This window comes from Bos grunniens, chromosome 8, assembly GCF_055505025.1.
Source record: "Bos grunniens cultivar Pamir isolate PY7600 chromosome 8, Bosgru_T2T1.0, whole genome shotgun sequence".
In the NCBI taxonomy this organism is placed as follows: Eukaryota; Metazoa; Chordata; class Mammalia; order Artiodactyla; family Bovidae; genus Bos; species Bos grunniens.
Window position 1 is genome coordinate 43,405,635 of NC_141172.1, and position 14,366 is coordinate 43,420,000.

A 14,366-nucleotide genomic window follows, 5' to 3' on the forward strand; every position below is an offset into this window, starting at 1 on the left:
AAACAGTGAAAGTGAAAGTTGCTCAGTCATGTCCAACTCTTTGTGACCCCATGGACTAGTCCATGGAATTCTCCAGGCCAGAATACTGGAGTGGGTAGCCTTTCCCTTCTCCAGGGGATCTTCCCAACTCAGGGATCAAACCTTTAAAATTAAGGGGAAAAATTAGGTCGCATACGTACATACTGTCCCTTAACCTGTGGAAAACACAAACCCAGTAGAACTTGGAGAGGACATAGCCTGGTCCTTTACTTCCGTCTGATGCTCTCTCCCCACTTAAAACAGGAAAAAAAAGAAAGGAGTCTTGTGCAGTAGGAAGAAGCTGGGCTGCTCTCCAACCTCTTCTAACTTATATCTTCATGGTGTGGCTTTGCCTTTGGTTTAAAGTATTTGCAAATCCCCATGATACCACCAATTCCTGTATTTTTCCTTACACAGTATTTGTACTAAAAAAAAGTATACTTTTCTTGTTTTCCCCATCCTCTCTTTCCCTCATTACAACTCTTTCTCCTGAAATCACTCATGCCATTAGGACAGGCTGACTGCAGATAGAGCTATGACTTAATGTTTCTTCTCATCCTTTTTTTTTTTTTTTTTCCTCCCAAAGCCTCCAGTGTTGCCAATTGCAGCCACTTCAAATGGAATCTGATTGCACAGATTCCATTTCCTCCCATGATGATGGAATCAATAGCCCTCTCCTCCTGGTAAGAGCTCGGGAAAGGTACTTTTTATACACTTGCCTCAAGTGTTCAATTTTCTGTAACAATATATGCTGTTGACTCTTTATGTTCCCGTGTATGTCCACAAACACTTCTCGGACCACAATACCATCCCAAACTACACACATATAACAGGCTGCTTCTTGTCTAAAAATGTAGGGAAAACACCAGGACATAAGCATAAGAGAATAAATCTGACTACCAACAACTCTCCTCAGGTCTCCAATCACAGCTGTGCAAAAATGAACTTAAGGTGAATGATTCATCTTTAATTCAGCACATTGGGAATAAAATACAGTGCTCACTGACACCCATGCTCCCCTCTTCTTCCTAAGGACAGCACTTAGACATAGCTTTCTAGGCTTCATGCTGGTAGGTGGGACCATGGACCAAGTTCTGCCCATTGGAATATGGGTGGATACGATATTTGCCACTTCCATAGCTGGAATCTTAAATCTTTTGCCCTCTCACCCAGTTCAGTAGGGATTTTGGAGGCCACTTGTTGAAGATCAGATGCCACCAGATGGAAGCACCCAAGGTCCCTGAACGCAGGAAGCCAATCTTCACTACCATATTGAACAGAATCATGAACGAGAAATGAACTTTTGTTATAGTAGTCCACATTACCTGAGGATTGGGGCTTGTATCTTACATCATTTGCATACCCTGATTAACACATTTCCTTTTTCAATCTCCCACCCCAGCAAAATATTCTAGGTTGCTGTGATAGCTTGTAGACAAAGTCTTTAAAAAGGGATCACAATAAGGGCTCCCTTTTGCTAGCCACGCATTCAAATTCAAATATTACCAAGAGGAGACACTTGGTAGTAAGGTTCTGCCTAAATGGTTTCAAGTCTGGGAAAGTCCAAAATTTGGGGGTGGGGGGAATGAAAGCAAAAATCAAAACTGTCTTCCTGGTGTATTCACAGGTGAGGTGTTGTGGGGAAACAGAGAAATCTTAGTGGAGGCTTCACTGGTTGACTGAAGTTAATGTTCGCTTCTCTTCATCAGCTATGTATTATGTCATCAGCATCTTGGCCCCACCAGCTGCCCCTCCACACGGGGTGCGAGCTCATCTCACTCAGACTGTCAGTACCCGAGCCCTTCCTGAAATGGCTACAGGAAGGCATCCCTTACACCAAGGGCATCTTGAGTGGCCAGTCGTTGCCTCTACTTTGGAAACTCAAGTGACTTTGTTGACTTCATTACCTTTCCTTCTTTTTCAACCTTATTTGTAGATTCCATTGTTTCCTGGTATTGCTTCTAGACCTGTCACTCTTTTTTATATACTTTTATTTATTTGTTTATTTTTGGCTGGGCTGGGTCTTCATTGCTGAGTGCAGGCTTTCTCTAGTTGCAGTGAGCAGGGGCTACTCTGTAGTTGTATACAGGCTTCTCGCTGTGATGGCTTCTCTTTTTACAGATGGGCTCTAGAGTGTGAGGGCTTCAGGAGTTGCAGTGTGGGCTCAGTACTTGCTGTTTGAAGGCTCTAGAGTGTGGGCTCAGTAGTTGTGGTACATGGGCTTAGTTGTTCTAAAGTATGTGGGATCTTCCTGGGCCAGGAATTGAACCCATGTCCCCTGCATTGGCAGGCAGATTCTCAACCACTGGACCATCAGGAATGTCAACCTGTCACTCTTTTATTGTGTCCCATTTCATTTCAAGTGTGCTCATTGTTGATGAGAAACTTAAATGTTTCAAGAAGGTAGACCACAAACCGAGTATTTCACATTTTAGAACAAAGCAGACTTTGACATGAAAAACTGGTGCTTAGTCATGAAAAGTCCAGAGCCCATTCTGTTGACCACTTCCTAATGTAGGGATAAGATGGCAACCCTAGCTTTTGTTCCTGGTTCCGTAGCTGGTTTTTGTGACTTTAGATAGACTATTCTAACACACTGTTCCTTGGGGTATAATCATTGCAATTGATTTTGTGAAGTTTTGAGGAACACCGCTAATTCATTTCTATCTTCTTCCTCTACTTTAAGCTTTTCAATCAGTATCTCCAACCAAAAGGGGATTTCTTTCTCTCCTATGAATTATGAAGACCTTGTCTTTCAGGTTCTTTAAAACCGAAGTTTGGACTTGATACACAAGCTGTGTGTATAAATTTTACATCCGTTAGTATGCTTTCTTAAAGGCAGCTGGATTCTCTGTGCCGTCCTACCAATTCTCTCTCTTTCCTTCCTCATTCCCTTCATTCTGCTATTGTTTTGTTTCTTGTTCAGGCTTCACATTGAAACTATTAAGTTTACATTGTTTTTGCAACTTCTGGACAAGGTGAACATTAGAAAAGGTGTGTGTGTGAGGTCTGTAACAAGAAAAAAACTATCGAAGAGAAAAAAGAGTAACTGAACTCCACAGCAAACAGACTGTAGAAATTAGAAGAATTTCCGGCTAGCAGAAATTAGAAGTTGAAGAGGCATATGTATTTTTTAAATGTAAAAACAACGTAACATCAAAACATTTGTTAACCTTAGAATCCCCTACCCACGCAGAAGCACAGGCACTTCTCTTTTTAATTGCTTTATTTGAGTAGTTGTTCATGTGCACATTTTCCCACATAATTATAATCTCAATGCATGTAATTTTGTATTTTGGTATGAATTTGTTGCAGAAATCTTTCTTAACTCTTTTTCATAGTTTTTAGATGAGTTATCAGATATTTAGGCAAACATTTTTAGGGTCAGACCTGAATGCCTGCTAACAGTGGGCCTCCAGTTTTCATACTGTTTCTGGCCAAAGGATGGAAACAGTAGCTGGTGTCTTGAGAGGATGATACCAACATCCAGGCAAAGAGTAATGAATTAAATAGGGCTTGTAGGTGCTGGAGTTGCGTGTTTTCCAATAGAAAAATAAAGAAAGAAAGAAAACACCTTAGGAGAAAGTACCTAGATGTTGGGAATTGCATGAGAAGGACTGAGACACAAGTGTACCTCTTCTAAAGAGTTCTGAGTCCTTAACATTCACCCCCTCCAAGTCTTGTACTGTTTATGTGTTGCACAAGGCATGTAAGGATCATGTCTATCAGGCTTGTAAGTGACCTTTCCCAGAGCATCTCATGATACACCCTCAGATACACACATGAATCTGAATTCAAAGAATCTGGAGCCAAGAGAGAATGCAGACTTCACTGCTGCTGGAACAGAGGTGGGATGAGAAAGTAGGCCTAGGGCTCCTAGTTCAGTGCTGTAGGATTAGGGAAGAAAGGCTGCAGCGGGACAAGAAAACAAAGCTAGAGGAAAGGAAGTTGGCACAGCGAGAAAGAAGAGATGGAAGGGAGTTGGGGGTGAGGCTTTCAAGTCTCTGCTAATTTTAAGAGCAAACCTGAAATTAGAGAGTATAAGGTCCCCTGGGTAAATGCACCCTCTGAAATGAGCATCTCAAGTTATACAGGGGAGTCAGCTAAGCATTTAACTTATCTGCTTAGAAATGAAGTTTCTAGAAAGAGAGGACAATGTGATGAAAGATGACTCTTCAGGAGTCGTGAGGGATGCAACCTCCTACTTTACTGTTTGATGTCCAAGGAGGCAGTGCGTGTCTTTCATGTGGCTTCTTGCGAATTTTTCCTTGAAAAATAAGTAACAGATGAAATGCTAGAAATACCCATGGTTGACCAATTGCCCCAAATTCCCTTTAACACCCTTCTAGGTATTTATTGGACTTCAATTTGCCCTTGAGATATCATCAAAGATAAGGTTAAATATGCATTAGCAATATGGATAAACTTAACTCCCCTCATTTCATAGAGAGAGTCAGAAAGGACTTGTAACTAGTCCAAAGTTCCATAACTTAGCCATGCAGAAAGAGAAAGGTCATGAGAGGCAGATGGAGGTATCTGATGTATGAGTGAAGACTTCTCAGACCTTCTAATTTGGCCCAGCTGCCAGAGGCCGCCTGCCAAGTCGCTTCAGTCGTGTCCAACTCTGTGCGACCCCATAGACGGCAGCCCACCAGGCTCCCCTGTCCCTGGGATTCTCCAGGCAAGAACACTGGAGTGGGTTGCCATTTCCTTCTCTAATGGATGAACGTGAAAAGTGAACGTGAAGTCGCTCAGTCGTGTCTGACTCTTGGCGACCCTGTGGACTGGAGCCCACCAGGCTCCTCTGTCCATGGGATTTTCCAAGCAAGAGTACTGGAGTGGGTGCCATCGCCTTCTCTGAGAGGCCACCTAAATGCAGCCAATTGAGTGACTCTAGCCAAGGCCCAGCTGATCCCAGTTGACTCACAGACTTATGAGAAATAGTAAATGGTGATTGTTTTAGGCTATGAGTTTAGAAGTGGTTTGCCATGCAGCAATGGATAATTAATTGAACTCATAACTTAGAATAGCAACCATGTTTTATTTCTCCCAAATCTTTGATTTGGTTCTGCTGATCTGGACCAAGCTTGGCAGATCTCATTTGAACTTGTTTGTACCTCTGCAGCCAACTGAGGGCTGGCTGGTCAAGGATGACCTCAACTGCAATGACTCAGCTCTGTTCCACAGGGTCTTTCATCCTTCAGTGGGCTTGTTCTCCTGGTGATGGTAGAATTCCAAGAACAGAAGCAGAAAAGCATACAATTAAAAAAAAATAGACTTCTTTTCTTAGAGCAGTTTTGGTTCATAGCAAGATTGAAGGGAAGGTTCAGGGATTTCTGATATGCCGCCTGCCCCTACATGTGCATAGCCCCCTCCGTCATCAACATCCCCCACCTGAGGGGCACATTTGCTACACCTGGTGAACCTACACAGACAACATCGTTATCACCAAAGACCATGGTTTACATTAGGATTCATTCTTAATGAATTTTAAGGCTTTGGACAAATGTGTAATGACATCTTCATTGTTGAAGAATCATGCAGAGTAGTTTCTCTGCCCTAAAAATCCTCTGTGCTCTGCCTATTCATCCCTCCCTCCCCAACTCTGTCAGCCACTGATCTTTTTTCTGTCTCCATAGTTTTGTTTTCTCCAGAATATCATATAGTTGGAATCATACCATATGTAGCCCTTTCAGACAGAGTTATCTCACTTAGTAATGTGCATTTAAGTTTCTTCCGTGTGTTTTCGTGGCTTGATAGCTTTTTTTTTTTTTTAAAGCACTGGATAAAATTCCGTTTTACCACAGTTTATCCATTCACCTACCAAGCAAGTCTTGGTTTACTTCCAAGTTTTTGCGATTTTGAATAAAGCTGCTATAAACATCCACATGTAGGTTTTTGTATGGCCATAAGTTTTCAGCTCCTTCGGGTATATACTAAGGAGTGTGATTGCCAAATTACATGGTAAGAGTATGTTTAGTTTTGTAAGGAAGTGAAAAACTGTTGTTCAAAGTGGCCATTGAATTTTGCATTCCCACCAGTGACGAATGAAAGTTCCTTTTGCTCCACATTCTTGCCAGCATTTGGTTTTGCCAGTGTTCTGGGATTTTGGAAATTTTAATAGATATGTAGTGGTATTTCCTTGTTGACAAACATTTTTCAAATGTTCATTTACATCAAGTCTGCTACCGTTTCACTGATCAAAGTACAGCACATGAGTGAACACAGAGTGGGAGGGAACTACAAAGTTACAAAAAAAGGACATGGCTAAAGGGAGGTCATTAACTGGAGCCATTAATGCTATTAAATCTGTTATAAGAAATCTATGCCTGTTTCTCACAGGGGAGTACTAAATAACATTATTAAGATTTTGGACTAAGATCTGAAATCAGTTGAAAAAATTATACTCAAAATCAAGTAAAGCAATTAGATAAGCATTATCTGATTTTTAAATATTTCCAGAGTTTATGGCTAAGCCATTATTGCTAATAGTTCAGTTCAGTTCAGTGGCTCAGTCTTGCCTGATTCTTTGCGACCCCATGGACTGCAGCCAGGACTCCCTGTCCATCACCAACTCCCAGAGTTTACTCAAACTCATGTCCATTGAGTCGGTGATACCATCTAACCATCTCATCCTCTGTCATCACCTTCTCCTCCTGCCTTCAATCTTTCCCAGCATCAGGGTCTTTTAAAATGAGTCAGTTCTTCGCATCAGGTGGCCAAAGTATTGAAGCTTTGCAAAGCTTCAGCCTCAGCCCTTCCAATGAATATTCAGGACCAATTTCCTTTAGGATGGACTGGTTAGATCTCCTTGCTGTTCAAGGGACTGTCAAGAGTCTTCTCCAACACCACAGTTCAAAAGCATAAATTCTTTGGCACTCAGCTTTCTTTATTGTCCAACTCTCACATCCATACATGATTACTGGAAAAAATCAGAGCACCTAGAATCCTGTTTAATAGTGTTAGCTCTCTAAATAGCCAGTGGGCATTCTGCTTTGTGAGTTTGCTCTGGAAACTGAAGGCTGTTGGCCTCTGTGCTTTACAGAAGGGAATCAAACAGGCTTTTAATGGAAAAGGTATGTACAAGTGTGTGTGTCCATTTGTAAGTAGCATAGGTGACCATATCTGAGCCATTATTTTAATTTTGATTTTATCTGTTTTTGTCTCCTCTGTATTCCCAGGAAATATCGAGAACTAACTTTGTATTTTCACTTATCATTACCTCTCTGGGAAGCAGATTTGTTTTTTCACTCCTTGGATTTCAGAACAAATATCTGAGAAGCAGAGGAGAAACTGGGATTACCATCCCCAGATCCCAGCAGTCTGCTACTTACAGCGGTATGCTGCTGCCCTCTACACGGTGATTCACACCAGGCAGATGAAGGGTTCTTTGATCTGTGTCTCTTTCCTCCACCCAGGCCTCTTTAGACCCAAGCTGAACTTTGTTAGTCCAGCATTTCTAAGAATCAAGGAACCTGTGTTCTGGCCTGTGGGTCACTTAATATTTGGGGGTCTCAGTTTTTACTTCTGTGAAGTGATCATGCTGGACTAGATTTGTGTTCCTACTCTTAGGCTTTGAAGAGCCTAGGGTGCCAAAACCAGACAGAAGTCACAGGGTCCTAAACAAGTGATGCCCTAAAACTCCCAGGGGTGGCCTGACACATCTGGAAGAGGTATGCTAGAAAAAGTTTAACAGATATGTGTTACCAAGGAATTATTGCCCTCCATTCTGAACGGAGAAGTACAAGATTTCAACTCAAAAAAAGAGGTTTTTTCATTTGCTGAGAACTAACAGAGTATCCTTTCAAACAATTCATTTTGGCTCACCCATTAGGCGGTCGAGGATAAGGACATGAAAGGTTGGTTTTCTTGGGGCAGAATGTATCCCACGTTTCCCACGAATGTGTTTGTTTTTAAAATAAGGGTAAAGGGAAAGGATCCGCCTGCAATGCAGGAGACGCAGGTTCGATCTCCGAATGGGGAAGATCCCCTGGAGAAGGAAATGGCAACTCACTCCAGTATTCTTGCCTGGAGAATCCCAGGGACGGAGGAGCCTGGTGGGCTGCAGTCTATGGGGTCGCAGAGAGTCGGACACAACTGAAGCGACTTAGCAGCAGTAGCAGCAGGTATAGCTTCCATGATAGCAGCTCCCTCCCCTCCCCCAGACCCAAGAGAGTCCTTTAGACTTGGCCGGTGTCTTCTCCGTTGCTGGACTGACGTCGGGTGAGATTACTAGGGCCCCACGCCCACTCAGCACTGTCAGAAAGATTTGGCCCGGACCCTCATCACCGACCATCAGTGCCTGACGTCCCTCCAGCCTTCTCTCTCCCAGGACCCTATTTCTCCTACCTATTTCTATCTGTTGGGTAGGTCTTACTTCCTGGGAACACGTACTGTCTGCCTTGCCCCTTCCTGGTTAAAGTGGGGGGTTCGGCGCAAGCAGAGTCCAGCAGGCAGAAGACCAGGTGTCGAAGAGTTTAGTGGCCTGAGGAAGCGGGAGCCCTGTCCCAAGCACAGCCCTGTTTTCCAGGGCTGCAAGACTTTGAGCACTGCCGAGAAGCCCTTGGCTAGCCCTGCAGCCCTGCAGGAAGCCGCTAGATCTAGGGGCCCACTCCACCCCCTCTCTCTGTCTTAGGCACGCGGCCGCGGGACCAAGAGCCTTGTCCCCAACGTCGACTCGGACGCCCAGTCCTACTGCGGTACAGGATCCCGCCGCCGCAGCTGCAAACCGGTCTGGCTTCCCTGCAGGGCGTGCGGGGATGGAGCGAGGGGGTGGAGAGAAAAGGGGAAGAGCCTGGGCGGCCGGCGGGCGGGGCCTGCAGCCTTTCAGAGCCGCGGCCGCCGCCGCGCAGCCCGCTCTCCCCGCGCCTTGCTCCGACTCTAGCGCGCTCTGCGCAGGAACCTGCGCCCAAGCCCGGGGGCGCCCTGCTCCTCAGTCCCCGGCCCCCGACCCCGAACGCGCCGCGGCCAGAGTGCGCCCGGCGGTGGAGCCGCTCAGAGCAGCGGGGGCTTCGGCGGCCGCTCGGGGCTCAGTCTGGCCGCAGGACCGGCGGGGAAGGAAGGGGAAAGCGGGGACACACTCCGGCCGCGGCGCGCGCGCATTGCACACTCGCAGCCGCGCGCCCCCGCTGAGGCGCGTCCGGGGCGAGTTTGGTCCCGCGGCTGGGGCCCCGGCACCTGCCCGCTCCGCGCGCTGCGCCCGGCCCGGGCCCCGCCCCGCTGACCAACCCCCCTCCCCCCCGCCCCTTGCCTGCAAGGCTCTCCTTTCGACCCGGGGAAGAGACAACGTCCCGATAACTTGCACGCTGTGGCGCAACTGGTCTCGACACCGGAGGTGCCCGAAGGCTGTCCCGGTGAGGTAAGTTTCCTGCGCGTCCCCTGCCCCTCCTCCCGCGACCCTCCTTTTGGACTCGAGCTTGGGGGCTCTAAGTCTCGGATGAATCCTGGCGATCTCTCGACGCTCAGACTTTGTCCGTCTGGTGCTGGAGGTGGGGTGGAGGGGGTTCGCGTGGCCACCGAAGCGGGACCTTCATTCCTCCGGGCCACGGCTGCGCGCTCCCCGCGGGCACCCACTCCGCTTACTACCCGGATCCCCGGGGCCGCAGTGACACTGGGGATCACTCTGGGTTCACTTGAACCGGAGCCCCCTTTCCTTTTTCTGGGTAGCCAGCTGAGTTTGGCTGCAACAAGAGAGCTCTCCCACCACCCTCCCCGGATATTAAACAGCGGCGAACTTGTTAGGCGCCCCTGGGATCTCAAGAGGGGCTTGCGAGTCGGTGTTCTGGTCATTTCTGGCGCTGGAGCCGGATTGAACAGGTGCGGCGTGGTTTCAACCTAAATGCAGCAATATACAGACTTCTGCGTTTCACCTGCTTCTCTTCCCCAGCCGGGTCAACGTGACGCTTCAACAGCTGGGACGCGGGGTGGTGGGAGTGTGGGGGCACCGGAGAGGGAGAACTCCGGGGTTTGATTTGCCAAACCGGTGCCAAGAGTCACCAAAACAGAAGACAACAAATGGCAGCTTATCGTTCATCTATGCAGATAAGCCTGTTGTCAGTTCTTACCCCCCACCCACCCCCAACTCACTTGTCTGTGGTGCCTGGCGTGGTTGGATGGAAACCTGTTCCAGAGTTGTTTGGATAGGCTGATGAATTTTTTCTTCTGATCAACTGAAATCTGGGTTCTCAGCAAGGAAATGCTACTCTGATTTTTTTTTTTTTAAAGGCAACTAGCGTGTTGCAGACCAAAAATACTGCGCACCCCCACTCCCCCACTCTTCTATTTTTCTATGATATTCTCAGCCTGCCAGGGGCCCTAGCTCTAAGGTGAGTGACCCTTGAGAGGCCGGTTGGGCCTAAGAATGTGCTAGTCACCCGCAAAGAAGCAGCAGTCTCCCCATCAGTACTACCGAGCATGGGTTTGGGTAACCCTTGTTGCCCTCCCGGTGAAAAGCATCCACCCAGGCTTCTGTCTCTTCTATGTAAAGGCTGAAGTGCTGGGAGTGGAGAAAAGCCAAAGGGTTGGATTCCTTACCACTTTTAATGTGATGAAGTGTAATAGTGTTCATGGAAGCTTTTGTCAGGGCATTTCCAGTCGAAAGGAGGCCCTAGAAATAAACCTTTCTCAGATAAGTCCTTGCCAGTGGGAAGTTGAGTAAGCAGCAAGCATAATCTCTGAGCTGAGGGAAATGGTGCCTTCTGTGGGGACTTAGGAAAACTGATGAGAAAGCTGGTAAGACTGAGACTGATGCATAATGACGTCTTAGTTGGGGAGGAACACTTTAAAAAATGAATAAAATCTTGTTATATCTTTGTCCAAATAAGACTAGAGGGATTTGGTAATACCTCACATTTGCATCAATGCCTTGCTTTGTAAATGCTTTTTCATATTCTCTAAAGGGCTGTTCTGGTGGCTCAATGGTAAAGAACCTGCCTGCCAATGTAGGAGGCTCAGGTTCGATCCCTGGGTCTGGAAGATTCCCCAGATAAGGAAATGGCAACCCATTCTTTGCTGGAAAATCCCATGGACAGAGGAATCCCATGGGCTATAGTCCATGGGGTTCCAAGAGTCGGATTTGAGTTAGCAACTGAAACAATAACAACATTCTCTGAAAAACTTTTAATTCTGACCATTTCAGGGAGGAGGGCAAAAATTATTAACCAGATATTCACAAGAGGAATGTGAGGCTCACAGGATTAATGACTTATCAAGGTAACAAGTGGCTGGAATTAGAGTTGAAGCCAGGTTGTCTGAAGGAGAAGGCAATGGCAACCCACTCCAGTACTCCTGCCTGGAAAATCCCATGGACGGAGGAGCCTGGTAGGCTGCCGTCTATGGGGTCACACAGAGTCGGACCCGACTGAGTGACTTCACTTTCCCTTTTCACTTTCATGCATTGGAGAAGGAAATGGCGACCCACTCCAGTATTCTTGCCTGAAGAATCCCAGGGACGGCAGAGCCTGGTGGTCTGCCATCTATGGGGTCACACAGAGTCAGACAACACTGAAGCGACTTAGTAGCAGCAGCAGGTTATCTGAAATCATTACCACCACTATTATCATCCACCCAGTGCTACTTCTGTGCTTGTATAAGGTTTTTACAATGGCCAGACATTTCTGCATTTATTGCGGTTTGCACTGTCTCACTGTGAATTACTGTTCAAATTTCAACAGTTGAGAAAACTGAGGTTTAGACAAGAGATTACTTTTGTATAGTATCATGTCTAATCTAGTAGAGTTTACAAGACTAGAACTCAAAGCTCTTGATGTCTAGTCCTTGGCTTTGTAGATTGTGACATTGTTTCACTTCTGACAACAATGAGGAGACATCATGGGATACAATACAGCGGGGACTGTTAAGCATGCTTGCTCATGACCTGGGTTCTAGTTCTGGCAGTATACTTGACTGTGTGTTTTTCTTTAGTCTCTAAGTTGTGTCTGGCTCTTCTGTGACCCCATGGACTGTAGCCCACAAAGCTCCTCTGTTCATGGGATTTTCCAGGCAAAAACATATAGGAGTGGGTTGCCATTTTCTCCTCCAGGGATTTAGCTGTATAACTTGGACCAAATCCTACCACCTTTGAGCCTCAAGTCTCTCACATATAAAACAAGAAGTTTGTATTGAGTTATTTTTCTCTTTCTGGTTTAAGCATTCTATAATGCTTATCAATGCTTATCAATATATTTGTAATCCGTTAAAATCATTTCTCTAGGGGAAAGAAAATTTTTCACCCTGTGTTAAGGTAATCCGAATTACCTATTCCACTTGTAATTTACTTCCCCTTCATCACATATCACTTAATGAGGTGGTTCAGACAGTAGAGAATCTGCCTGCAGTGCAGGAGACTTGGGTTTGATCCTTGGGTCCGGAAGATTCCCTTGAGAAGAGAATGGCTACCCACTCCAGTGTTCTTGCCTAGAGAATGCTGTGGACAAAGGAGCCTGGTGGGCTGCAGTCCATGGGATCACAAAGAGTCAGACATGACTGAGCGATTAACACACACTTCCCCTTCATCACATACCACTTAATGAAGGGAAAGAAAATTCCAAGGGCACTTTAGCTTAGCATCTATGTTGTTTAATAGTATTGTTTTATTTGGAAATATTCTCAGGGGCTGAACTACTCTAAAATGTCAAGATTTACCTGAATATTACAGACTGTCAATTCATACCTTCATTTATTTTTTTGGCTTTGGGATTTGATATGGTAAGTAGTCAATGAAGAGTTGAATGAAGGAGGAAAACAAAGCATCTTGTCATCCTTAGAAAGCATCTCATCATGTAAATTCCCAACATCTGCTGCCCCATAAGGTAATTTACCTATGGGAGGTGTGTCTCCTGGAGCTGGCAGACACATGTTGTGTCTTTCCTTCCCAATTACATCATATAAAGATGAGTGTTTATTTCTCGGTGTAGACCATAAACTGACATCTACGTCATTCTCTTTTGCTTGCCTCTTGCCTGCCTTAGTTGTTAGTAATGTGCAATTGGCTGAAATATACATTCCTAGAAATTGACTTCTGCCCTTTCCTGAAAGAATATGTCTTGAGATGAAGATACCAACCATTCTTATATTTGGGTAAATTTCAGTATATGCTAATACTGACTCGTGGTTTCAGAGGAGGAACCTAATTAACAAAATCAACCTCGCTTCTGTTCCCTCTAAGAATCCTCTTCTCTTTCCACCCATCCTTCCTATATGCACAAAAGAGTGTTTTAACTTTTAGAAGAATGATGACAAATAATTAGAATGGGTCTTACTGATTCAGCCGTGGAGGATTGAGGTAGATTTCTTTCTGATAAAGAATTCAGAATCTTGGGCCTTTTATGGGTAAAATAGCTGAGGCTTGGAGAGGTGAATTGACTGCTTGTAGTCTCACAGATGTTGAGCAGGAGGACTACGGCTAATGTGAAATTCTTAAGATTCTTACTCAAGGTTTTACTAGGGATTCTATGGTGAGAGTGCATTTTTGACTTCTAGAAATCATAGAGATTAACAGAAAATTTCTGTTTACTAGTAATTATTCATAAGGTGTCACATTTTTGGTTTCATATTTATATTTTTACATCTTCTTGTCCAAACAGATAATAAAGGAGACAATGTCCATTTTCATCCATTCACTATGATTCTCTTGGCTTATATATATCACTAGGCTCAGAGTTAGTACTTTGCTTCAACCAGTGCTTGGGGAGAAGGAAGTATTTGAATAGAAATACAAATGTATGGTAGTTTTCCAGACTTTTCTTCCTGGTTAATAAAGCCAGAAGCCACAGGCCTTGTCATACATGGATAAAGTCATAAATATGTATACATTTAATTTGCATATTCATTTAAGTTGTACTTCTGTTAAATGGTGAGTCAGAACATTAATATCCTGGAAAAATAATTCTTTTCTCCTATGGCTGGAGCCTTCATTAGTTACTCTGTAAAAATCAAGCCTGAAATATATTTGTTGCAGAAACATGTTCTTTTTGTATCAAGCACATTAACTGGGGTTGGAAGGAGTCCTTTTATTTTTCTAGAAGCTGCCCAGTTAGAACTGTACATTATGTAGCTCAGCTGTTCATTTGTGGACTTATCTAAGGCAGTTCTTCTAAATGCCAGGGAAATGGAGGAGGGAAGAAACCTAGCCTTTTGTTTTATTTAGTATTTTTCTTTTTTGTTTTTAATGTTAAGCTTAATCTCTTGATGACATTTTTGAAGTACTGTTTAGTCAAAATTGGCTGCTATTGACGAAGCGTTTTCTTCAGTCAGGTTCCTTTCAGGATAAAAGATTAGACCAGGGAAACCAGGCTTAATTTTATGTATTCCATTCTCAATTGTATCTACTTGTGTCTAACTTCATTAGA

At 44.7% G+C, this 14,366-nt stretch overlaps 1 protein-coding gene across 5 annotated transcripts in view; it reads left to right on the top strand.

The window, feature by feature from the left end:
• The first annotated feature begins 9,249 nt into the window (after nucleotides 1-9,249).
• The window catches only part of PIP5K1B (phosphatidylinositol-4-phosphate 5-kinase type 1 beta), a 345,687-nt gene continuing 340,570 nt past the window's right edge, over nucleotides 9,250-14,366 (top strand). For 4 of the 5 annotated variants that reach the window (XM_086415457.1, XM_086415456.1, XM_086415463.1 and 1 more), the window contains exon 1: nucleotides 9,320-9,376. The gene's annotated coding sequence lies outside the window, so the exon portion shown is untranslated. Of the gene's footprint in view, nucleotides 9,377-14,366 lie in introns of all 5 variants that reach the window. The other variant, XM_086415454.1, reaches the window with a different exon arrangement.